The sequence below is a fragment of the Scyliorhinus torazame genome, chromosome 12 (assembly GCF_047496885.1).
Source record: "Scyliorhinus torazame isolate Kashiwa2021f chromosome 12, sScyTor2.1, whole genome shotgun sequence".
Classification (NCBI taxonomy): domain Eukaryota; kingdom Metazoa; phylum Chordata; class Chondrichthyes; order Carcharhiniformes; family Scyliorhinidae; genus Scyliorhinus; species Scyliorhinus torazame.
Window position 1 is genome coordinate 161,379,632 of NC_092718.1, and position 27,630 is coordinate 161,407,261.

Sequence of the window (27,630 nt, forward strand, 5' to 3'; positions counted from 1 at the left end):
ACCCCCAGTCCCGTCATCTAGAGTGTTAATATATAAAGAGAACAGCTGTGGCCCCAACACTGAACCCTGCGGGACACCACTCGTCACCGGTTGCCATTCCGAAAAAGAACCTTTTATCCCACCGACCCTTGGAAAGAGCACCCTACCTACCCAAGCCCACAACTGCATCCTATCCCAGCTAACCTATTTGGACACGAAGGGCAATTTATCATGGCCAATCCACCCAAGCTGCACATCTTTGGAATGTGGGAGGAAACCGGAGCACCCAGAGGAAACCCAGCCAGACACAGGGAGAACGTGCAGACTCTGCACAGACAGTGACCCAAGCCGGGAATCGAACGTGGGACCCTGGAGCGGTGAAACAACTGTGCTAACCACTGTGCCGCCCTGAACCAATGAACCAATTTCTTAAAATGTATTGCTTGATCTGAGAGTGCTCCACGAATTTTACAAAGCTACTTCTTGGCAAGTAAAAATACTCTCCGAGCATCGAGGGAGCTGAGTCACCAACAGGAACACTTAAAAGAGACAGAAGCCAAGGAAGTCTACAATTTAAGATGGTGTTAAACTGCACATTCTGCAGGTTCTTCAGTAGTACAGTCTTTATTGACTTCCAGCAAGCCCTAGCTGTAGAATTGCAATATAACACTTACCCTGAGAGTTCGATATCAGGAGAATCAAAATAAGTGAGGCAATCTCCAAAGCATGGCATTAGTCAAATAAATCCCACTATTAAAGCTCAGGTGATCTCCACTGCACTGAGTTATTGATCAGAGAGAGTCGATAAGACATTCAATCTTCGAGCGGCTCAAAGGTGCGTGAACTCTGCCCCATCAAAAAAAAAAAAAAATGTTCTCTTCTCTTCTGAACATAAAGATCCATGCTGTGATACAAAGAACTCAACCAAGGGCCCATTCCTCCTGCAGGAATCTGGGTTAGACAGCAAATGCTCGCAGGTTATTTTAACCAAGTCAAGGCAGACCGGTTAGAGTCACATTCAGCACAAAGGAAGATGGTTGTGGTTATTGGAGGCCAATCATTTCAGCCCCAGGACATTGCTGCAGGTGTTCCTCAGAGTAGTGCCTCAGACCCAACCTGCTGCTTCGTCAATAACCTTCCCTCCATCCAAGGTCAGAAGTCGGGACTTTTGCTGTTGATTTACAGTGTTCAATGCTATTTGTAACTCCTCAGATAAGGCATAGGAGCAGAATTAGGCCACTCGGCCCATCGAGTGTGCCCCGCCATGCAATCATGGCTGATATTTTTCACATCCCCATTCTCCTGCCTTCTCCCCATGACCCTTGATTAATCAAGAACCTATCTATCTCGGTCTTAAAAACACTCAGTGAATTGGCTTCCACAGCCTTCTGCAGCAAAGAGTTCCACAGATTCATCACCCTCTGGCTGAAGAAATTCCTCCTCATCTCTGTTTTAAAGGATAGTCTCTTCAGTCTGAGATTGTGCCCTCTGGTTCAAGTCTTCCTTACTGGTGGAAACATCCTCTCCACGTCCACTCTATCCAGGTCTTGCAGTATCCTGAAGTTTCAATAAGATCCCCCCTCATCCTTCTAAACTCCAACGAGTACAGACCCAGAGTCCTCAACCGATCCTCATATGACAAGCTCTTCATGCCAGGGATCATTGTTGTGAACCTCCTCTGGACCCTTTCCAAGGCCAGCACATTCTTCCTTAGCTACGGGGCCCAAAACTGCTGGCAATACTCCAAATGGGGTCTGACCAGAGCCTTATACAGTTTCAGGAATACATCCCTGCTTTTGTATTCTAGCCCTCTCGACATTGCATTTGCCTTCCTAACTGCCGACTGAACCTGCACATTAACCTTAAGAGAATCTTGAACTAGGACTCTCAAGTCCTTTTGTGCTTCTGATTTCCCGGATGCTGAAGTAGTCCATGCCCAGATGCAACAAGGTTAACATTCAAGCTTGGGTTGATTAGCGGAAAGGAACATTTGTGCCAGACACGTGTCAGGCAATAACCATCCCCAACAGGAGAGGATCTAACCATCTCTCATTGACATTCAACGGCATTATGTCACTGAATTTCCCACCATAAACATCCTAACCAATAATGCCCAAATCCCATGAAGAATTAAAAAACACTCAGTATTCATCGTGCACTTTTCAGCTATGTCAGGTGATGGGAAGCAAGGTGCAGGAACTCTGAAGGATTATTCCTTTGTTTTACATTTGGGGGCTTGTCCAACAAGTGTCCCCCTACTGTAGCTGAAGTCAGTTAAATCTGAGAGGACTGGAGATCGAACCCTGGGCCTTTTCTGACTTGATGCCTCACCAGGGCATTGCAGCTCGCAATCATACTGTTCTTTTTATTGTACATTCAATTACAGTGCGCCAAAATGAAATAATCAAAACATTTGAAAAGCTTGAATGGACATTTGGATTACTGCCCATTCTCCAGGTTGTCCTTCAATTATTCGCGGAATTGCAGTAATATTTACCAGAAGAAATCAGGTGGGACGAGGTTCAAGGTGGGTAGTAGGTTATCCACCTTGAAAACATGGGACAAAAGGGTGGTTTTAACAGCTGGATCTCATTTACAGCTATGCTGCTTGACTGGCAGGATTCAATGCCCAGTAGCATAAGGCGGAGGAGTTCTGAGGAGGGGCTCACAATTGGCTATCCATGTGGGCTCTGGAGGAGGCCTTTTCTGGCTCTCAGTTCCTATTCCCACTGAAGGGACCTGATGGATTGCTCACTCAATCCTGGATGACACCAGCAAAGCCCAGCCTACAGATTGGAAAAAAGGACCTTGGCAGGTGTCGTTCCTGCCTACTTAGGAAAGCTGGTTAAAATCGATCATGATGGAAAAATAATATGAATCTTTATAATAATAATCGTTATTGTCACACTGCAATGAAGTTACTGTGAAAAGCCCCTAGTCGCCACAATCCGGTGCCTGGTCGGGTACACAGGGAGAATTCAGAATGTCCAATTCACCTAACAGCACGTCTTTCGGGACATGTGGAAGGAAACCAGAGCACCCGGAGGAAACCCACGCAGACACAGGGAGAACGTGCAAACTCCACAGAGACAGTGACCCAAACCGGGAATCGAACCTGGGACCCTGATGCTGTGAAGCAACAGTGCTAACCACTGTGCAGAGAGAGATATCAGTGATTAAATCCCCTGGGTGATTTTAATTGTCCATTCCATCAGGTGGGGAAGGTTAAAACTGCCCCTTAAATACCTGGCGTATAACACAGCGAGATAACCAACTCAGGGCAAGGTTTGAGCAGAGATCCAGTTCTCACAAGAACACCGTCCTACTTCCATCTCACTTTTAAAAAGCCCTGCATCACAAACGAGTCCTCACCTACCAGTAACTCCGACTGACAAGGATAGAGTGGCTTCCATCAAAGCTGCTGAGGGTACAAACTGCGCAGTGATTGTGTAGAGTGGCCTCGTCACACAGATACTCTTGAACTGTCTAGATTATGTTCAGCAAGGAACTAGGTTGGTTTGGTGTCACTGATATCTGGGAATGAGTTAAATAAGGAATACTGGATCTGTCAGTGAATTTGAAGATCTACGTCTCCATGCAGATGGTGGTTTAGTGTGCGATAGGAGGCAGGTGGACTGTTGTTGAATCATTCCAACAGAGACTCTCTGGGCTCAAAACCAACAACAATTCTACAAATTCTGCGGGGTTGGCTTTGACTTTGTGTGACAAACACAGGGCAGCACGGTAGCACAAGTGATTAGCACTGTGGCTTCACAGCGCCAGGGTCCCAGGTTCGATTCCCCGCTGGGTCACTGTCTGTGCGGAGTTTGCACGTTCTCCCCGTGTTCGCGTGGGTTTCCTCCGGGTGCTCCGGTTTCCTCCCACAGTCCAAAGACGTGCAGGTTAGGTGGATTGGCCATGCTAAATTACCCGTAGTGTCCATAAGGGTTGGGAGGGGTTATTGGGTTGCGGGGATAAGGTGGAAGTGAGGGATTAATGTGGGTCGGTGCAGACTCGATGGGCCGAATGGCCTCCTTCTGCACTGTATGTTCTATGTAATCTATGTAATCTATGGAGGGAGTCAGCTGCCAAGTTACATCTCTCCCGATATTTATTCCCATTGAAGTCAACTCATTCACTCCGGCCCACCTTATAACACAAAGTCAGAATTACCCAACATCCAACAGCATTGGCCTCTGCTGCCCATTCATTACGTTGATGACATTGGTCAGGGACTCAAACATGGATGACAAAGTCAAGGCCCGAATTTCTACACAAACCCTTTGCTCATTGTCGGAGATGCAAACATCGTGCTGTTGTAAGAGCTTTGAAACGTGAAGCACCTCGAAAACTGGCTATGCATTATCCCTCTTGCACAAGATGTGAAAATCTAAGGCTAACATTACCATCCTGCAGCCTACTTATTTTGGTTTGGTACAATCACTGTGCTCTGCGGATCAGATTGGTTTTGACCAATACCGTGTTAAAAGGAAGAGGTTTCAGAGACAGGAACTCCAGTAGTAAGCGCCGCCGTCATTACTCCTTGTTTGAATCCCTGTCTATCCTTTATTTAAGACACTAAACATTGAGGTGGAGAGACAGAGAGCTGGAAAACCACTGAAGCTCAAAAATAAAGATGTAATCATTCTGCAAAAAAACAAGCACACACACGCAATCATAAATCACCTCGTGTTTTATTATTGGTAGGAAGTGAACATGAAACAAATTGGTGTGGAAAAGTGCTGTCAGAGCAACTCAGCAACTGAGAACTCACATTATAAACTTGCCTTTTTGTTTGCTTCACTCTCTCCATCTGGTCCATGTTCTTTCTCTCTTTGTTCTCCCCTCCCCTTCTTTTATTTCTTTTCACATCTCTTCTCTCCTACTTTCCCTCCTCACTTTCTCCCCTTCTTTATGTCATTGCATTGTCCTGCCCCTCTCTCGCTCCCTTCGTTCCATCCCCCTCCTCAATTTTGTTTCCGTGTTTTCCTCTTCCTCCAGGTCAACTTGAAGTGAGGGTGGATAATTGGAAGTGAACGCTGCTTGGCTTTGTTGCGCTTAACGTGCTCAGCCACCATTATTATGTTCAGCACTCTTCATGAAAAGTAAAACCACAGCCGACACTACATACAGCTGCTCAGTGTTGTTCCTGCAATGGAACTTCCTGCTTTGCTGTTCCGCCAACTGATGAGCGAAGCCCTTTTAATGCATCGACAACCCAGGCGACTTTCTCTTGATTGCTGCCCCACCCTCTCGAGCTGATCTTTCTACTAACAATAAAGATGGGGGTGAACGGTTACGAAAGACCAAAAGAACAGCAATGTCCCGCGGGAGGTGTTTAATGTCCCAGTATTCTCTGATCCATAGTTTATGGAATATTCGGATATCATCAGTTGGGCATTATGCGACAATCTAGCTTAAGAATGTACAAGCTAATTTACCCCAAAGGGGAGGGGGATCTGGCTAGAGAGGGGGGTGTGTGTGTGAGAGAGAGAGAGAGAGAGAGAGAGAGAGAGAGAGAGTGAGGTGGTGGAACGCAGACAGGTCGGATCATGTGTAGAGTTCTGATGGGTGGGGGTTCCAGCTCCCCCTCCCCATCCATCACAGTCCTCACCCATTTCAATGGGAGGGCAACACTTGTTAAGTAATGGGTTAAGAGACGTTGCAATTAGTTGTCTCATTTATGTTAAGTAGCCATTAATTGACACTGATATGTAAAAGGGCTTCAGGTGGCCTCTGTCAGGTGATGGATGGTTAGAGTTTTGTGCAAAGGCTGTTGGAATAAAATAAATGTGTGTTTGTGAAAAAGGAACAGAACTTTAGACTCTTCATATCACAGCAACTAAAACGTCTAACAATTGGTAGCAGAGGATGGGTGCTGTGTAAATGTGAAGGGTTGAAAGATACAACTTTTCCAGATCAAACCAAGGAGTGAGTGAGAGAAAAAAAAAAGGGATATATGGCTGAACCGAGGATAAAGATGGCTGGATATGACTATCCTCCCTTATTTTCTGAAAGGGGATCGTACGACCAATGGAGAAGTGCAGTAGTTATGTGGACTAAAGTAACTACTTTGGGAAAGAGAAAACAAGGTATGGCATTGGCTCTTTCTCTACCATATGGCAGTAAAATCCGAAACAAAGTGCTTTCTGAGCTGGAATTGGAAGAGTTAGACTCAGAAGAAGGTCTGGAGACTTTATTACATTATATGGATAAGATTTATAAGAAAGATGACTTGTTAAGTGCGTATGAAGCATGGTCGGATTTTGATAAGTTCCGGAAAATGGAGGATACTTCCATGGAAGACTATATAATGGAATTTGGCAGACTATATAAAAAGCTACAGAAACACAACCTGGAATTTCCACAGTCTGTGTTGGCCTTTAAATTACTTGACTGTGCTAGAGTGAGCAACATGGATAGGCTCCTGGTTTTGACAGGAGTTCAGTTTACTGATAAGGATACCTTATTCGAACAGATGACAAAAGCTTTACAAACGTTTCTGGGGAAACATTCGATTCCGATGGCTCTGATGACCCAAATAGGTCAGCCTGCAATAAGGAAGATACACTACTAACAGGATGGCGAAATCGTATGGCTACGAACAGGGCTCAAGACTATAGAAGGAGACCGAGACAAGGAAATTATGAAGACAGAAACCCAGTTAGAACCTACAATAGGAAGATGAACCCCAGAAATGCACGGGGCATGATAAATCGATGTTTTCGATGTGACTCTCAATACCATTATGCTTTCAACTGTCCAACTCGTTATGATAGAGTGTTTGAAGCGACACATGACACGGAAGAGTCAGAAGAGGAAAAAGATAGTGACTAGAAAGAAGGTATTGCCCGATTGACAAGCAGTTTTACGCCGGTAATGAGGGTGTTGGTTGCAGAATCCTTCAACTGTGCTGTATTGGACAGTGGCTGCACATCTACTGTGTGTGGAATTGACTGGTTAAAATGTTACCTGGACTCTTTGAATGCTGAAAATCGTAACAAGGTTAAGGAATTTGAAAGTTCCACAAGTTTCAGGTTTGGGGATGATAATACTCTGAAGTCGCTGAAAAGAGTGGTGATCCCTTGCAATATTGCTGGAGTGAATCATTTCATTAGCACGGATGTTGTATCAAGTGAGATACCTTTGCTTCTGAGCAGACCGTCGATGAAGAAAGCACACATGAAACTGGATATGGAACAGGATAAGGCAACCGTTTTTGGAAAGACAGTGGACTTACAATTTACACAGACAATTTACACGGTCGGGACACTATTGTATTCCATTACTGACAAATAATATTTCAAGTAGAGTGGTTAAGGATGTGTTAATGGCAGTTGAAAATGGGACTTTAGCTGATAAAAAGCTTGTGGTACTAAAACTGCATAGGCAATCTGCACATCCATCTCCTTGGAGGCTGAAAAATGTATTAAAGGATGCAGGGGTAAGGGATGACGACTATACTAAACTGATAGAACAGGTTAGTGACCGCTGTGAAGTTTGTAGGAATGATGTGGAGATGCCGGCGTTGGACTGGGGTGAGCACAGTACGAAGTCTTACAACACCAGGTTAAAGTCCAACAGGTTTGTTTTGATGTCACTAGCTTTCGGAGCGCTGCTCCTTCCTCAGGTGAATGAAGAGTTTGTAGGAAGTACAGAAGGACACCAGCACGACCGATTGTAACCCTACCTGTGGCCAGGGATTTTAACGACATTGTGGCCATGGACCTTAAGATATGGGATAAAGCAAATAATATATTTATCTTGCATTTTGTAGATTTAGCAACCAGATTTAGTCAATCAACGATTGTACGAAGTAAAGAAAAGAGAGTAATTCTGGATCAAATAGTGGAAAAATGGATAGGGACAGGAATGGGTCCACCGGCAAAATTCCTTACGGACAATGGGGGAGAATTTGCTAATTGTGAGTTTAGGGATATGTGTGAAAACATGAATGTCAGAGTTATGAATACGGCTGCAGAAAGCCCATTTAGTAGTGGTGTCTGTGAAATAAATCATGCTGTCATCGATGACATGCTTCGGAAAATTTTGGCAGATCGACCAAATTGCAGGCTAAATTCAGTTTTAGCATTGGCAGTACATGCAAAGAATTCATTGCAGATGGTTGGGGGCTATAGTCCTTATCAATTAGTGTTTGGTAGAAATCCTAAAATTCCGTCCATTTTGGATGACCAGCCTCCAGTTTGGGAGGGGACTACAATTAGCTCTGGTTTTGCTGAACATTTAAATGCATTACATAGCAGTAGAAAAGCTTTTTTGGAAGCAGAAGTCTCTGAAAGAATTCGCAGAGCTTCAAGGCATAACGTACGGCGTTTTTCAGCAAGGAGGCATGGTATACTATAAGAGAGACAATTCTAATGAATGGAAAGGCCCAGGGAAGATCATAGGCATAGATGGCAAAACAATTATTTTGCAACATGGTAATCAAACTGTTAGGGTACATTCATCAAGGATAATGGGTACAGATTACAAATTTTCTAATTTAGACAGAGCAGACAGACATGACGAGGAACCAGAGTCATCTGGTACACATGTGTTACAGAACTATGAGGACCAATTAACTGATATAGACAGGGTTTCTGTGGAGGAACACAACACTTCTGATGAATTAGAACAGGCCATTTTCCCGAAAGGGCAACTGCCAAAAGTTGGTACAAAAGTGACATACTTACCTGAAGGGTCTAGTCAATGGAAGGATGCAACTGTTATTAGTAGAGCAGGGAAGGCCACTGGAAAGTATAAACATTGGTTGTATGCACAGCATGCAGGGGAAGGAGGCAGGACAATGGATTGGGAAAATGAAGTTCAAAAATGGAGGGCACAGAAACGCAGTGCCAGTTCAGATAGTACATCAGATAGTGAACAGGTCCGCAGGAAAAGGTCGAGAACTATTGAAAGGACATCCCACAGCAGAAGGGAAAGATCAAGCAGTAGCAGTACAGAACGAGATACCAGGCGGGAGAGGGGACGTAGTTTATCAAGATCTCGGAACAGGAGTAAGACTACGAATACTAATAGGAGTAGAAGCCCACATGCACGTGAGATTTTGGTGGCTTCAAATAAATTAGATGAAAAAGTTATCAAAGAAGTAAAACAGCAAGAATTGCATAGTTGGAGTGAATTTATGGTATACACGGACGTACCGGATAGGGGACAAAGAGCTCTATCCCACAGATGGATTTGCACGGAAAAGGTTCTTCCGGATGGAACTTATAAGGCAAAGGCCAGGCTTGTGGCAAGGGGATTTGAAGAAAACTTAGAAGATCAGGATTTAACGGTAGATTCACCTACAGCAGGAAAGGTTATTTTAAAGATCTTCTTGGCTTTATTAGCCACAAAGGCATGGGAATGCAAATCTATAGATATAAAAGCTCCCTTTTTGCAGGGGCATCAGCTCCAGAGAGTCATTTTTCTCCGTCCTCCTAAAGAAGCAGCTAACATAGAAGGGGTACTCTGGAAGTTGAACAAATGTGTATATGGATTAAATGATGCATCTAGAGTCTGGTATTTTTCGGTAAGGTCAGTTTTGTTAAAGTTAGGCTGTTGCCAGTTGAAAGCAGATCCTGCAATGTTTTACTGGCACTATGAAGGAAATCTTTCTGGCATTTTTATGATGCATGTCAATGATTTTTCATGGGGTGGGACTAGTGATTTTGAAGCTACTGTAATCTCTGGTTTGAGGAAAGAATTCAGGGTTGGAAGTCAGGCTTCCGGTGCATTTAAATATATTGGACTGGAAATTGGACAGACTAAGTTAGGGGCAACTTTACGTCAGCAACCTTATTTGGAAAGCATCAGCCCAATAGCAATTAGTCGTGGCCGAGTTTCACAAAAAGACGCAATGGTTTCAAAGATAGAAAAAGAGCAACTGCAAAGTTTAATTGGGCAACTGAACTGGCTAGGTAGACAGACTAGACCGGACGTGAGTTTTGATGTCTTAGAGTTGAGTACAAAAATGAATGATCCCAAACTGGAAGACATAATAAGAGCAAATAAAGCGTTGGCCAAACTAAAAATGCAGGGGTATGCTTTGAAGTTCCCGGTTTTAGGTGACCGTAGGCACTTGAAACTCATCGTTTATAGTGATGCGTCCTACGCAAATTTATGTGATGGGGTTTCAAGCGCAGGAGGTTTTATAATTTTCCTTTTGGGGAACAATGGTAAATGTTGCCCGCTTGTGTGGGAAACAAAGTAAATAAGGAGAGTGGTAAAAAGCACTTTGGCTGCTGAGACGTTAAGCCTTGTAGAGGCGGTGGATATGGCTTTTTATATAAGTATGATATTGACAGAAATTTTGGGATTAGGGGATTTGGGTAATATACCCATTGACTGTCACATTGACAATAAATCCCTGTGGGAAAATGTGCACTCTACAAAAAGTGTCAATGAAAAGAGGTTACGGATAGACATCGCAAGTTTGAAGCAGATGTTGGACAGAGGGGAAATAACAAAAATTAAATGGGTCGACAGGAGCTATCAACTGTCAGACTGTTTTACGAAAAGAGGGGCGAATTCACAGAAACTTTTGGATATTGTTAATGAAGGGCGCTTGTTTCTGTGACTGTTTTTTTTTTCTTTCTCGTCCAAACAAAATAAAAGGGGGGGAAAATCATGTGTGTGTTTTTGAGTTTCTTGAAATTTTGTTTTCACCTAATTATTTTTTTTCCTCCAAGGGGAGACTGTTAAGTAATGGGTTAAGAGACATTGCAATTAGTTATTTCATTTATGTTAAGTATCCATTAATTGACACTGATATGTAAAGGGGCTTCAGGTGGCCTCTGTCAGGTGATGTATAGTGAGAGTTTTGTGCAAAGGCTGTTGGAATGAAATGAATGGGTGTTTGTGAAAAAGGAACAGAACTTTAGACTCTTCATATCACAGCAACTAAAACGTCGAACAACACTTTCCCGTGGGTTCTGTAGTTTATCTGAATCTTACTCGGCAGGTTTTTTCAAAATTCATTTACGGTATGTGGGCGTCATTGACTAGACCAGCATTTATTATCCATCTCTAGTTGCCCTTGAAAAAGTGGTGGAGAGCTGCCTTCTTGAACCACTGCTGTCCACGGGGTGTAGGTGCACCTACAGTGCTGTTATGAAGGGGGTTTCGGGATTTCAACCCAGCGACAGTGAAGGAACAGCAATTATATTTCCAAGTCAGGAATGTGAGTGACATGGAGGGGAGCTTTCAGATGGTGCTGTTCCCATGTATCTACTGCCCTTGCCCTAGGTGGTTGCAGCCGTGGGTTTGGAAGGGGCTGTGTAAGAAGCCCTGTTGAGTTCCTGGAGTGCACCTTGTAGATGGTACATACGGCTGCCATAATTTGTAGGGGGTGGAGGGGCAGGATGTTTGTAGAAGGGGTGTCAATCATGCGGGCTGCTTTGTCCTGGATGGTGTCGAGCTTCTTGATAGTTATTGGAGCTGCACTCATCCAGGCAAGTGGAGAGTATTCCATCACACTCCTGACTTTGTGCCTTGTAGATGGTGGACAGGTTTTGGGGAGTCAAGAGATGAGTTACTCGCTGCAGGATTCCTAGCCTCTGTCCTGCTCTGGTAGCCACAGTAGTTACATAGCTAGTCCAGTTCAGTTTCTGGTCAATGTTGATATATATTGGGGAGTCAGCGATGGTAATGCCATTGAATGTCAAGGGGCTATGGTTTGATTCTCTCTTTTTGGAGATGGTCATTGCCTGGCATTTGCGTGGCACAAATGTTACTTGCCACTTGTCAGCCCAAGCCTGGATATTGTTCAGGAGTTGCTGCATTTGGACATGAACTGCTTCAGTGTCTGAGGAGTCACAAACGGTGCTGAACATTGTGGAGTCACCAGCCAACATCCCCACTTCTGACCTTATGATGGAAGGAAGATCAGAGGTTGCAGTCCAGTGAGTTGTGGACACAGGCTCACATCTCCCACACATCTGTGTTCATGAAAATGGAACATTCCGGTGAACAGCACACAGGCACAAGGCTGTTTGGAACTGCAGACCTCGATGAATTGATTTCATTTATGCTCACACAAGAGCTTCATGACGGCAATTATGAAAATAGAGATCTGGCAGGAAATGTTCCAGCCAATGTTTCAGCCCACCCTGGTGGGAACCTTGTGCGAATTGGGTACAAGTTGTTGCCCACAATGCCATGTCCAATGTTGCAGGTCTGAATGCCAACTGATATATAGTGGGAAGAGGCTAGTGTGCAGCACAAATGCTGGTATAGAGCAGTCAGACAATGGGGATGGTCTGTTTCTGTGCTAGAAACTCTGTGTAATTTGATGATGTTCACACAGTGCGTGTGCCAAGAGCTGAGAAAGTAAAATCCTCAGCCAGCTCTTGCTCTCTGTCACTCTGCCAAGAAGCAGTGTAACATTCCAAGATACTCCAGCCCACGTATTGGTCAGCAATACTGTGAGAACTGGGTTTGATCCCCATTCAGACCGTTGGAAGGATTGCCTCAACTACCTCTGGGAGTCAATAGATGAAACAAGTTTACAAGATACGAGTCCGAAGAGGAAAATTGCCCAGAATTAATGACAAACTGATATTAGCTGGGTGGCACGGTGGCACAGTGGTTAGCACTGCTGCCTCAGAGGGCCAGGGATGCAGGTTGGATTCTGGCCTTGGGTGATTGTCTGTCTGGAGTTTGCCCTTCCTCCCAGTGTCTGCATGGGGTTTCCTCCGGATGCTCCGGTTCCTCCCACAATCTAAAGATGTGCAGGTTAGTTGGATTGGCAATGCTAAATTGCCACTTAGTGTCCAAAAGGTTAGGTGGGGTTGAGGATAGGGTGGGACCCTAGGTAGGGTGCTCTTTCAGAGTGTTGGTGCAGACTCGATGGGATGAATAGCCTCCTTCTGCACTATAGGGATTCTATGATGAACACTCTCACTCAGACACATTTTCTGCGTGATCACAAAGATGGCGGGGATGGGAGGATGAGAAGTACTTCAATACTAGAACCAATGACGTAAAGGATGATTCACCAATGTTATGGCCAGGTTGCATAGTTTGAACGAGTTTCAGGGTCTTAACTCTTTACCTGACCCATGCTGCATCTGAACCGGCAACGCCTGATGCCCACTGGAAGCCTAATCCATGATACACACAACTGACAAGGCTTCAACTGGAAACACAGGCCAGGATTTTGTGCCCTCCTGCCTTGTGGATGTGCCATTCAATCTGGCAGGTAGAGATTATGCTTCTTACTTTACTATGACTTGCAAATCTCAGAGGTATGAAATATTTTAGAGCAAATTGTGCCAATACTCTTACGTATAATTGTCAGAGGGCTTTATAATGTATGTGTAAAAGGCGAGGTTTAAAATTAGGGGACTAACTTATGCAGGAGTAATATTTACACGAGGTTGAAATCCATGTGTGTTCGAGCGACAACTGTTAACATGAAACATGGAAAATATTTACCAATTACTAGTAAGCTGCACCATGTTTTCAGTACGCTAAGCAGCAGTAGCTGTAGCCTAGATTGCATCTTACTGGATACAATGAGAGAAAAACCACATTTAACTGCTATTATCCACTTCAAATCTAGAAATAATGATTTACCTCCCACTTTAATTTCTATTCTTTGTGGTGCCGTCCTTTCCCATAGTCTAGCTTCCTAACTGTTTACGGCTGTACATAATAATTTTTATTATTGTCACAAGTAGGCTTTGTACTGTGGGAGGGAACCGGAGCACCCGGAGGAAACCCACGCAGACACGGGGAGAAAGTGCAAACACCACATAGACATTCACCCAAGGCGGGAATTGAACCCGGGTCTGACACTGTGAGACAGCAGTGCTAACCAATGTGCCGGCCCATGTAGATATAGGATTTTTTTTGACGGCAAGTCAGGGGTCAGCTTTTACTCAGGATTAACTATTATTAGAGGATATGTGATAATTAAGATTTATTTTTATACACACACTCTGCTATTCCATATTATGTTTTGAAAAAGGTTGGTGCTGGGCGAGTAAAGCTCCATTGATGCATTTTAGAAAAGTGTTGTTTGTTGCCTGATAACTGATCTGGAGTTAAACAAAGCACAGACAATAATAGATGTTTAAATGCAAGAATGAAACGGATTTGTTTTCAGTTGATTTACTGTCGCATGGCGAGGGTGTGGGGAGCGTGTTCAGTGACTCATGCCACGACCTAGAAACATGTCACCCTACAGCCTGGAAAATGGATCAAGTAGTACAGCAGAAATAACCATTCTGGTCCAAATGAGTGCGCGCTCCTATCAAAGCCCGTCATTTGAATGGCAGATTTAGCCCCTTTCTCTAATGATTGGTGATATAATTAAACTGGGCAAAGAAATACTGGATACCTGAACTGTGATATTACACCAAGTATTTTTGACGCTGTTATGAGTTCCGAGACCGCAGCTATCGGATTTTGTGTTGGTCGGGATGCGTTTAGTGACAAATTTACTGGCTCTCCATTACAATTCAGAACAGCTGCATAGCCAGCCTCTACTCCCAATTAACAGCTGCTGTAGATAACATAGACGAGGTGCTCTTACCAATATCCAGGGTCTTAAGAGCCCAGTAAAGGGGGACAGTAACTGGCATCGGACATTATAAAGGGTTGTTTGCAGAAGTAATTCTTCTGCCTTTTACGAAGGTTAATGAAATTATGCAGTCAAACTAGGAGGTATGGATTCAAGGTCATTGAGGAACCCACAACCCATTTATTTTCATTCTTTCATGTGAGTGTCACTGGTTAGGCCACCATTTGAAGCCCATCTCTAATTGCCCTTGAGAAGGTGCTGGTGAGCTGCCTTCTTAAATCGCTGCTGTCCCAGAGGTGTAAGTAGAACCACTGTGCTTTTAGGGAAGAAGTTTTAGGATTTTGACCCAGCGACAGTGAAGGAGCGCCGATATATTTCCAAGTCGGGGTGGTGTGTGATGGTAAATTACAAGTGGTGATGTTCCCATGCGTCTGCTGCCCTTGATCTTCTAGCTGATAGGGTCGTTGGATGGGATGGTGCTGTGTAAGGAGACTTGGTGGGTTTTTGCACTGCATCTTGTAAATGATACACAATGGCTGCCACTGTGCAGAGAGAGTGAATGCTTGTGCAAGGTGTGCCAATCAAATGGCTGTTTTGTCCTAGATGGTGTCGAGCTATTTGAGTGTTGTTGGAGCTGCACTCATCCAGGCAAATGGGGAGCATTCCATCACACTCCTGACCTGTGCCCTGAGGGTGGTGGACGGGCTTTGAGCAGTCAGGAGGTGAGTTAGTCTCTGCAGAATTCACAGCCTCTGACACAGCATTTATATGGCTAGTCCAGTTCAATTTTTTTTAAATCAATGGCAACCCAGGATGTTGATAGTGGCAAATTCAGTGATAGTAATGTAATTGAATGTCAAAGGGTGATGGTTAGATTCTGATTTGTTGGAGTTAGTCATTGCCTGGCACTTGTGTGGCGCAAACATTATTTGCCACTTATTAGGTGAAACCGTCCATTCCTTGCTGCATTTGGACATGGACTACTCCAGTATCTGAAGAGTCACAAATTGTGTTGAACACAATGCAAGCATTGACGAACATTCCCGCTCTGACCTGAAGATGGAAAGATCATTCATGAAGCAGCTGAATGTGATCGTGCTCAGCCCCGGGGAACTCCTGTAGTGCTGAGGTGATTGGTCCCCAACAACCATCTTCGTTTCTGCCAGGAATGACTCTAACCAGAGGAACGTTTTCCCTGATTCCCATGCTCTTCAGTTTTGCTTGGGCTCTTCGATGCCACACCCAGTCAAATGCTGCCTTTATTTTAAAGACAATCATTCCCACATCACCCCTATAGTTCAGCTCTTTTATCCATGTTTGGATCAAGGCTGCAATTCAGTCAAGGCTCAAACGGCCCTGGTGGAACCCAAACTGAGAATCAGTGAGCAGGTTATTGCTAAGCAAGTGTAACTTGATAGCATTATTGACAACTCCTTCCATCACTTTACAATTACAGACCAATGGGGCTGTAATTGGCCGAGTTGGATTTTTCCTGTTTCTTGTGGACTGGCCACACCTGGGCAATTTTCCACATCATCCGATGTAGTTGTACTACACTGTAGTTGTACTGGAACAGTTTGGCTGGGGATGTAGCTAATTCTGGAGCACCAGCATTAATACCCGCAGGCAGGATGTTGTCAGGGCCCATTGCCTTTGCAGTAACCACGGCTTTCGGCCTTCTCACGATATCAGGTGGAGTGAATCGAATTGTCTGACGACTGGCTTCTGTGATGCTGGAGATCTTTGGAGGAGGACGAGATGAATCAGCCACCTGACAGTTCTTGCTGAAGCATCGGAAAGGGTTTCTTGCCAAGGTAACACAAATGCAAGGTCAGACACTTCAGATATGGAAAAATAAAGCGGGTGTTTTACCATCTGTGCCCCCTGAAAAAAAGTGAGCCTCATAATATTGACCCCTTTTCAAGAAGATTCTTATTAAAAGGTACTCAGAAGGGGCTTGCACGTGGACCTTTTTTGAAAAAAGGTCCTCTATCATTATGATGTATTTTCTTGGTTGAGAAACAGATGTAAACAATGGTGTCACTAATATGTCACATGTGGCTCTTCTTTATTTTAATATAAATTTAGAGCACCCAATTATTTTTTTCCAATTAAGGGGCAATTTAGTGTGGCCAATCCACTACCCTGCACATCTTTTTGGGTTGTGGGGGTGAGACCCACGCAAACATGGGGAGAATGTGCAAACTCTACATGGACAGTGACCCAGGCCAGGATCGAGCCCGGGTCCTCGGCACCGTGAGGCAGCAGTGCTAACAATAACATTTTGTCAAATGTGCTTTTCGAAAACATTACTCTTTTAAAAGTCAAGCTTTCCTAGATAAACGCCTTTTAAATATCTAACTGGTTAAAAAAAAAACACACGATTGTTAAACTTGACTGATTCACAGATCACCACGAAGTATGAAGTTGCAGTGTGCCTTTTTCAAAAGTGCCGGTGATATAACTGGGAATTTAACCAGACTGATCCATTGTGGAGGGTTTAAAGAGGAAAACCATGGAGGTTCTGAGACAGGAAGTTGTGCTCCGTGACCTGGAGTGCAAATTTGTTCTCGTCAGTGGGAAGAAGACGTGGCCAGGTTTGCATAATGCTGAGCGACATGGTCAATGTTGATGGGATCATTCAAGTGATTCACAAGGGGCAGAGAAGGGAGAGTTAAACAACTGATAAAGCTGACTTGAAGTGAGTAGGGTTCTTCCCCATGACGCAATGCTGAGTCTATACAGCAGCCTCTCAGGTAAATCACCATGCCCTAACTTGTTCCAATACCTTTAAGAGCTGGATAACTCTTAATTGATGACAAGATTTTGAAGAAGAAAGGAGACATTTGGATGCTGCGGGCTTGGGAATGGCATACCAAGGAACGCAAACAAGTCAACATTTCTTTGAGTTCAACACTAACTGTTATAACCTGCACGGGTCTTACAGGGTAGGGATGTTTAACTACCCCGTGGTTTCTGCGGAATACAAACTCCCCCGATAAGGGGGCGGGGGACCATTAACAATCTCTAGATGTGTAAATAGAGTCGACCAGTAAGGGACCGACTAGAGGAGACCCAGTAGGTAACTACTGGAGCGATATATAACAATCATTGTAAAATAAAGTTTTTGTTTCAACGTACTCGGTGTGGACTCTTCATTTCCCTTGCAAAACTGGCGATGAGGATGGGATAAAAAGCGGATAGATGGTACACACTGCTGCTACTGTGAGTCGGTGGTGGTGGGAATGAATGGGTGGATGGGAACAGATAGCTATCGACACTGCTGAGCCCGCTCCCCTTACATCTTGGATACCGGTTGGAAATGTTCTTTCATTGCGCCTCTTTTCGGACATTTGGACGTGTTTGATGCCAGACTCGAAGATTGGAATCTGTACGCACAGAGGATGCGTTACTTTTTCCAGGCCAACAATATCGCAGAGAACAACCTCCAGGAAGCCATCTTGCTAACTGCCTGTGGCGCGCATACATTCGGGCGTGCTACGGAGCCTTACATAACCAGTGGCCCCAGCCACTAAAACGTTTGATGAGCTTGTGGCTTTAGTGGGGCAACCTTTTGACCCAACCCCCTTCCATTATAGTACACTGGTACCGGTTTAATATCGCCATAAGGACCCCAGGTGAGCCCGTCACCGAGTTTTTGTTCCAGATTATGTAAAATTGCAGAATTCTGTGAATATGGCGCCATCCTATCTGAAATGCTACGTGACCGCTTGGTTTACGGCATTAACAGTGCGGCATCCCAGAAGAAACTGCTAGCCGAGCCTTCCCTGACCTTGCAACAGGCCATCCAAATTACGCTGTTACTACATCTTGTGGTCTATCATTTGTCAGATGCTGAACTGGACTATCCATACACTGCGGCTACAAGAGCAGGTCAGAGTCTGAGAATTCTTGGTGGGTAACTCAGCTCCTAACTCTCCAAAGCCCATTCACCATCTACAAGGTACAAGTCAGGAATGTGATGGAATAATCTCCACTTGCCTGGATGAGTGCAGCTCCAACAACACTTAAAAAGCTTGACACTGTCCAGGACAAAGCAGCCCCACTTGATTGGCACACCATCCACCATTCATTCCCGCCACTACCGATGCACAGTAGCAGCCCTGTGTACCATCTACAAGATTCACTGCAGGAACTCACCAAGGTTCCTTTGACAGCACCTTCCAAACCCACGGCCACTACATTTGAAAGGACAAGGGGCAGTAGATACCTGGGAACACCAGCACCTGGCGGTTCCCCTCCAAGTCACTCACCACCCTGATTTGGAAATATATCCGCCGTTCCTTCACGGTCTCTGGATCAAGATCCTGGAACTCCACATGGACTGCAAAGGTTCTAGAAGGAAGCTCATCACCACCTTCTCAAGGGCAATCAGGGCTGGGCAGTAAATGGCAGTGACAGTCACAGTGACATTTTGTGAAAAAATAATTTTTTTTAAAATTAAAGATCACAAAACACTGGTCAAAGAGGCTAAAATGGCAAGATTGTGTCCTGGACAATTCTGCCACAGGCTATTCCGGAAATCAAAATCTTCCCAAACACAGGTGCAAAGCAAGGAAGAATGCAGTTTGATCTCAGACTTCACAAACCACATATAAAACTTCAGTGTGTAATTGTCACGTGATACAAATCTAATCGGGAGTCGATCCCCCTCCTTACAGGTGCTGGGGTCTCCATTTCAGGCCCTGTTGCTGGCCAACAGTTTCTGCCATGCACAACACTGATAACTGAGGGTTAACTGCAGAGCAACAGTGCGCTGCCACTATGCCCTCCATGGTCATCTACTCGGACTTATCATACTGACTGCAATTGTGACTGTATCATTCTCAGCATTGCTCTGAATACTGCCTGTGGGTGAAGTTAATGCCCTGCTGATGGCGTGTCTTGTGGGGGAGGAGGGGATGCGCCCCCCCCCCCCCCCCCCCCCCCCCCCGGAACCCGGCTTCCCATCTCTGCTCCCAATTAAGTCCATGGCCAGATGGGCTGTGGACGTCCTTCCTGCCCCGCCACATTTGAGGCCCTTAAAAAGGCTATTAATGCCCTCTTAATTGCCTCAATGCTGTGGCTGTTGCTGTTATCCACCCAGCACCAGGTAAGGAAAGCCCATAACACAAATCCTGTCATGATTGTTCGTGAGCTTCTGGGGTGGGAGTGGGCTGTTATTCAAAAAGTAGTTTGAGTCTTTGAGAGTTCCTCTAGGCAGGGGGAAGGCTGTTCAGAGAGCCCCATCCTTGCCCTTGCTGCTCATCTGCCTCCCAACCCCGCAATTTCATGCCCTGCTCCTCCCGAAATCCAACCCTGCGGGTTGGACGCTCTCATCATCACGCACCTGTTGCCTGGGCCCCTGCCAATTTTGCCCTCGGGTAGGTACATTACCAGCAGCCCCCACCGCCACTGAGTGGCTCTGCTGAGCAAGAAAAGCTGCAGGTCTCTGATTGGCCAGCAGCTCTCACTGGTCCTGGACTTCTGCCCTCAGGGTCCTTGATCCTGGGCAAGGCCTGCCTCTGCCCAGTTAAGTGCCTCATTGGCACTCAACTTGACAGCCCTTCCCGAAAAGAGGTAACACGGGGCTCTCGAACCAGCGGGGAAGACCCTATTCGCTACGTTAAATTCTGCCCCTTATCTGGGTTTGAATGGATGCAGACACCAAGGGTAGATTTCCTGCAGCCGTGCTTGCAATGCAGAGGTTTGTGTTATAGAAGTGTGCATTTGGAAACTAGGTACAATTGGGAAGTTACCGCACACCATTTTCTGTCAAGTGCAAATGATCATGCAAAATGCATCTTTCACCACTTTCCACAATTCTTTCCTGTCACCAGCGACCCTCAACTGCCGAGTGACATTTACCCCATGCCTACAGCTCCTTCAATGGAATCTCAGATGAGGATGTTAAGAAAGCTCCCCCCAGTGGGGAAATGCAACATTTTGTGTAGAACGTGGCTGCTCAGGACTAAACATTGGCCAGAGTGGAGGAAGGGGATGAATGGGCTCAATGGGCCGGTGCTAGGAAGGGGAACTCCAGCCAGTTGCCCCACCCAATGGCTATCCGGCTTTCTTTGCTGGCAAGCTTACCCTTGCAGACATTGGCCAAAGATTGAACATGCTCCAGGTTATGATCGATGGTCAAATGGCATGTTGGCACATAGGATGTACAACAAGCCAATTGGCCCAACTGGTCATTTCTGCTCCACACAGTCCTTCTCTCACCCTCCTTCATCAAATCCCATCAGTATATCAATAGATTCTACTAGGTGATGGATAGCAAAGTAACAATAGCATCAATGCCTGTGGAAGGGAAGATAGAATAATTGGGGACTTTGACATGCAAAGCCTCGGAACGAGCAGCAAAAGGCTCTACAATTCATGTAAACTTCACCAAGTCAGTAGTTTGTTGCTGGACAATATTGCAAATGCCTGCACATCTCAGCAACCAATCAACGTCACAACATCACCAAACACCAAAGAAATGAAACGATTACTTAGTAGTGCAATATGTTATCTTCTAGGGCGGCACGCACCACACAGTAGATTTAGATGTGTACTGAACTTTACTCTTATATACAAGGGGGCCTCTGGTTTGCTCTGACTGGTTGAGAGCACCATCATGTACACACAACTCAACTCTGGACTGTGTCGACATTCACAGGCACGAACAGTGACATTTCAGGAGAAGACTAGAATCCCACTGCCTCCTGACCAGGAATATCTTAGCGATTGGGATCGCTGTTTCATTTGTTTCTCACACATTATCCCCTTTATGGAAAAAGCACTTGAAGGATTTTCTCTCCATCATGCTACTGAAGGTTTTAATGAACACAGTTTTCTATTATTATCAAATGGTTATCACCTTTAGACACACATTAAACTTGAATGATAAAGAAAGATGTACATTTATATTACATTTTTATGCTCAGGCCATCGCAAAGCACCTTATAGCCAATTAGGTGTATTTTTTGGAAGTGCATTTGCTCTTGTACGAAACCTGGCAACCAATGTACGCACAGTGAGGTTCCCACCAGCAGAAATGTCTTCATAATCTGTTTTACTAATGTTGGTTGTGGCATAAATCTTGGTCAGGGTACCCTGGACAACCTCTTTGAATAACGCCAGTAGGAGCCTTTGCACTGGCTTGAGAATAGACAGGGCATCAGTCTAACCTCTCATGGGAAATTAAGGGCCTTGATGGTCCAGCACTTCGTCATTACTGGATTTCGTGCTCAGGTGCCCGCAACCCACAACCTTCTGACTCCGAAGCTACAGTGCTACCATTGAGCCATAGCCGATACCCAATTACAAATCATGTTTTTTTTTGTTTGAAGGCAGAGGATCAAGTTAAGCATGTAGAAGAGCAGAGATAGAGAACGGAGATGTATGATTGGAGAAGGTCACAGGAATGTAATAGAGAAATAGGGAGCTTTGCTGGCCAAAAGAAACATTTTAGAGTGTATACTCCAGCCAGGTGGTAGTTGCTGAGAGTGGATGGCAAGGGGTGAGCGGGGGTTGTAGTGGAATAGATTTGGCTTCAGATTGAGGGGGTTTTAATCAGCTGGCCTGGGAAGGCCGGTCAGGCCAGCATGGAGTAACGGTCCCTCCTATTTATTCCCTGGTTTCCCCTTTCTCTTATTTTTGCCGTTACATTTTTGATCCATGGATGATTAATGAACATGTGTCTTTAAGGCAAGCAGAGGAATCCGGAAGGTTGTGCTGGTATAAACCGGAGTTGCAGACTGGTCAGCACCAGTGAAAGAGATGGATTATGACTCGTTTAGATTGATTTGGTTTGTTGCCCAGCAAATTGGCGCATACATGCCGTGTAGAAAAGTGTGCTGAAAACCATCATCTGAAATAAAAACTCGTTCTTACTTTTGCTTATGATTTTTATCCCTTTCCATTCCTCTGAGTTTGTCTGTTTTGTGTATGTGTGTAATTAACTTTTAGTTAACTAGTTGTATGCCTCATTACAGTTCTTGTTATAAATAAACAGTAATCGTACATACATTTACAACCCTAGTGACTGTGATTATTAGGCAGCCAAGGCCAAAGACTTTGGGTGTTTCTATAATAATTATAAAAGCACCCACGAGCCCAGAGTGTGGTACCAATTGGGGGAAAAAACAAGTCTTCAGGAGATGAGTGTGGGTCTGAGGGTGGACAGGTGATATTCCTAAGACAGAGATAAACAATTCCGGTGAGCCAGACTTGGGCGGATATCTAGTGAGCAACATTTTTACCAAAGGGGAGCAAGATAATGGCCATCTCCAGCAAGAGAGAGAAACTAATCAGCTCCCCTCGATATTCAAAAACCATTCCTGAATCCCTCATCGTCAGCATCCTCGGGGTTACCATTGACCAGAAACTGAACTGGACTAGCCACATAAATACTGTGGCAGCAAGAGTGGGTCAAAGACTGGGAATTCTGCAGTGAGTAAATCACCTCCTGACTTCCTAAAGCCTGTCCACCATCTACAAGGCACCAGTCAGGAGTGTGATGGAATACTTCCCACTTGCCTGGATGAGTGCAGCTCCAACAGCACTCATCAAACTCAACGCCATCGAGGACAAAGCAGCCCGCTTGATTGGTACCCCATTCACGACCTTCAACCTTCATACACTGCACCACCAGTGAACCATGACTATGGCATGTGCTATATACAAGATGCACTGCAGAAACTTGCAAAAGCTCCTATGACAGCACCTTACAAAGCCGTGACCTTACCACCGAGAAGGACAAGGGCAGCAGACACATGGGAACACCACCACCTGGAGTTCCCCTCCAAACAACTCATCATCCTGACTTGGACATATATCAGCATCCTTCACTGTCACTGGAGTTCCTTCCCTAACAGCACTGTGGGTGTACCTACACCACATGGACTGCAGCAGTTCCAGAAGTCCGCTCACCATCAGTTTCTCAAGGGCAGTTAAAGATGGGTAATAAATTCTGACCTCGTCAGCGATGCCCACATCCCACAAATAGATAAATAACCAAAAATATATAGGATTTAGGCTTCAAAGCTCAGCACAAGACACTGCACATCTGCAGTTCAATATAACCCACATTTGAGGTGGGAGATGGGGCCTGAAGCAGGACACTTTTGAAGGAGCTGAAAAATATATCTTTAATAAAGGACACGGGGAGGGCAACACGGTAGCCCAGTAATTACCATTGCTGCCTCACGGCACTGAGGACCCAGATTCGATCCCAGCCCGGGTCACTGTCCGTGTGGAGTTTGCACATTCTCCCCGTGTTTGCGTGGGTCTCACCCCCACAACTCAAAGATGTGCAGGGTAAGTGGATTGGTCATGCTAAATTGCCCCTTAATTGGAAAAAATGAATTGGGTACTTTAAATTTATTTTTAAAATAATAAATAAGGACATGGGGAGTCCACACGGAGTAATGATAAGAACAAAGTTTAATTTACAAACCATATATAATATATATAATATCTTTAGTCTTGGTGATCAGCAAAAGTTCCTAATCATCCAGAAATTATCAGTCAGACCATGGTGAAATCAGGAATATAATCTAATGGGTGGAGCAACAGTGTCCATAAGGAAATTAATCCTTAGATGACGTTAACGGATATGATGCCTTGGAGCAGAATAAAGGTAACTGTGGAGATTGGGAGGATAAACCTGCATAGGAGGCAAACTGACCACCTTGGGGCAAGGAGGAATGGTACTAGAAGAGGGCAGTGCCGTGGAGGAGCAGCACCTACAGGTTGCTGTGGAGGAAGATGGAATGCCTGACCATGTTAAACGCAATGAAGAGGACAAGGAAGGATAGCTCCTTCGGACAACCTTGAAGACAAAGGGAACATTGTTCAGTTGATTCCAATTTCAACAGCAAGAGGCAGGTATGGGATTATGTTCCATAGGTTAGGGCCCTTCGGTTGACAAAAGTGCTCATACTATATTGGCGAGCATCTTTCATTTCCCCATTCTGCCATGCTTCTAATCTCGGAAATGGTGACAGCTGAGGAACCATCTGTAGGGCTGGCTAAGAGCACAGGAAATAAGAGCAGGAGTAGGCCATTCGATCCATTGAGTCTGTACTGCCATTGAATAAGATCATGGTCGATCGGATTGTAACCTTCACTCCATTCTCCTGCATCTCCATCATAACCATCGCCTCCCTCGTCAACTACCGTGGGGCAGCACGGTAGCATTGTGGATAGCACAATTGCTTCACAGCTCCAGGGTCCCAGGTTCGATTCCGGCTTGGGTCACTGTCTGTGCGGAGTCTGCACGTCCTCCCCGTGTCTGCGTGGGTTTCCTCCGGGTGCTCCGGTTTCCTCCCACAGTCCAAAGATGTGCAGGTTAGGTGGATTGGCCATGCTAAATTGCCCTTAGTGTCCAAAATTGCCCTTAGTGTTGGGTGGGGTTACTGGGTTATGGGGATAGGGTGGAGGTGTTGACCTTGGGTAGGGTGCTCTTTCCAAGAGCCGGTGCAGACTTGATGGGCTGAATGGCCTCCTTCTGCACTGTAAATTCTATGGTAATCTGTCAACTCGGCCTTGAATATTTTCAATGACCCAATCTCTGTGGAAGAGAATTCCAAAGACCAACAATCTGCAGAGAAAAACTCCCTCCTCAACTCCATCTTAATCATAGGATCCCGAAAGTACCATAGGAGACCATTTGGCCCATCGAGTCTGCACCGACTCTCCAAACGATCACCCTACCTAGGCCCACTATCCGCCCTATCCCCATAAAACCCCACCTAACCTGCACATCTTTGGACTATGGAAGGAAACCCGGAGCATGCAGAGGAAATCCACACAGACACGGGAAGAACTTGCAAATTCCACACAGCCACCCGAGGCCAGAATTGAACCCGGATTCCTGGTGCTATGAAGCAGCAGTGCTAATCACTGTGCCGCCCTGGAAGACCCCCTATTTTGAAACTGTGCCCCCCAGTTCGAGATTCCCCCATGAGCCTCCTTTCAGCTTCTACCCTGTCGAGCCCCCCCACACCCCCAGAGTCTTGTATGTTTAAATAAATTCACCTCTCATTCTTCTAATCGCCATTGAAAATAGGCCCAATCTGCCCAATCTTTCCTCATAAGCCAACCCCTTCATTCCAGGAATCTGCTTAGTGAAGAGCTTGGTTCAGTCTGGGACAGTTACCGGGAGAAGGGATGGCATTGGTAGCTCGGGGAGGGTTTGGAGCACGGTGGGTGATTCTGCCCAAGATCCTGTACTGGATGTAGGATAAGCAGTCTGGTGATTTAGTAACAGTGGAGGAGTCGGGGGCGGAGAGGGATTAGAGGAGGATGGTTCATTCAACAGTGTCAAAGACGGCTGACAGGTTGAAAAGGGCATGGACAGACCGTTTACCCTGGTCACAGTCACATAAGATGTCACCCGTTTCTATTTTGGGGTCTATAATGGGCCGGTTTAGCTCAGTGGGCTAGACAGCTGGTTTGTGATGCAGAACAAGGCCAGCAGCGCGAGTTCAATTCCCATACCAGCTTATCCGAACAGGGGCCGGAATGTGGCAACTAGGGGCTTTTCACAGTAACTTCATACTTGTGACAATAAAAGATTATTATAATTGGAGTTTCACAAATGATGTGCAGAGATTTGGGAAGCGATGGAGCATTGACTGGTCCTTGAGAGTCTCACAAGAGATAACACTTTCCCTGCCTAGACAGCATCATTCTGCATCACAGTTACCCCTGATGCAGACTCCATTTTCAAGAAGAAACTTAAAAAACAAAATTGATTTTGACACCAACCCCCTCGAGCCTTTAAGTTGAAAACCACCAAACTATTCAGTTAACAATAACTCCAACTTGCATTGATATAGCCCCTTTCCACTTCACAGGAACGTCCCACCATTTGACACTGAGCCACATTAAGGTTATGCTGGGGCAGGTGAATCAATGGTAACTGCAGCTTGCGAATGCTCTGGTGATGGGTGCAATTCCAGCAGTGTTTGGCTTGGCCTGGCACAATAGCACTCCACGCGAGTTGTGCATTTTTGCAGAGCTGCCAGACCCCGATGTCATCCCTTTAGACAGGTGTCAGCAACAAAACAAAAGGAGGTGTGTGGAGGATGTGATCACCCGGCTCTGTATCCGACCAAAGGAAACGCAATCACTGTGTCAATGTGAACAATGGTGCTGCTGAGGCTGACCGAGTCCCCAACAGGAGGACAGGTCCTCAAAATAAAATAAAAATGATGTGCTCCCAAGTCTGTATTCCCTTACCTTCTTTGGGGCCGGCTGTAGCTGCAGAGCCTCGACCCATGGGACTGGAGTGCTTGTTGACCCGGCCTGGGGCTTTGAGCCCACTTGGTTTCAGTAAGCTCATTCTCTTCACGCCTGGCTCTCTCTCTCTCTCTGTGGGGCAGACAATAATACTCTTTCTCTAGGAGGGCTGGGGATTGCTGCAGGCCAACACCTCAGACATCTCTCCGGTTAACCGTTCCTCCCATCCTTCCAACACCCAGTGGCTAATCTGAAAGATAAAGAACAGGGTGGGTGTGGGTGGAGGGGGTAAAAATTGCATCACAAGCCTTAACCAAGCCGACCGCCTGAACAGCACAAGACGACACCAGTCCACCCCAATCTCTTACTGAGCAGCCCCTGCTATTATCTATCAGCACTGTGGTTTCAGCAGCATCCTTACTGTGGTCTCGCCTCCTGTCCAGATTCCCTGCTTCACAGAGGATTGGCAACGCTCTGGCTGAAGTCCTGCCCTGCAGGCAGCTCTCCTGCCTCTCCCCACTGGGGTTGCTTTCGGTAGGATGCAGAGAAGACAGAGAGAGAATCTGACAGCACCTCGCTCACATGGACCTGCCCAGGCACACACTCTCTTTCTTGCGTGTCTCCCCCCCGCCCCCAATCCACTGGAAGACTGGAAGAATTGGGAGAGCTGCACGTTTGCCAATCATTCAGGGTCGGGAGCCCGGGGTGGGGTGGTGGTGGTGGTGGTGGGGGGAACTGTCCAATGAAGGCTTCTGTAAATAAATAAATAAATAAACCAGCATTTTCACACAAAGTAGCCGCAAGCCTAACGAGACCTTGCACCGCTCCCGGGATGGAGAACGTCCCCCTTTTTAAAAAATAAATAAATACATAAACCCTAAACA

The 27,630-nt window shown here is 45.6% G+C and overlaps 1 long non-coding RNA gene across 1 annotated transcript; it reads right to left on the minus strand.

Moving 5' to 3' along the window:
- Nucleotides 1-4,657: 4,657 nt before the first annotated feature.
- On the minus strand, nucleotides 4,658-26,993 carry LOC140386710 (uncharacterized). Its single transcript, XR_011933657.1, has 2 exons — nucleotides 26,747-26,993; nucleotides 4,658-5,249 (listed from the first exon to the last, which is right to left on the minus strand). It is a non-coding gene; the product is annotated as an uncharacterized lncRNA (long non-coding RNA).
- Nucleotides 26,994-27,630: the final 637 nt, after the last annotated feature.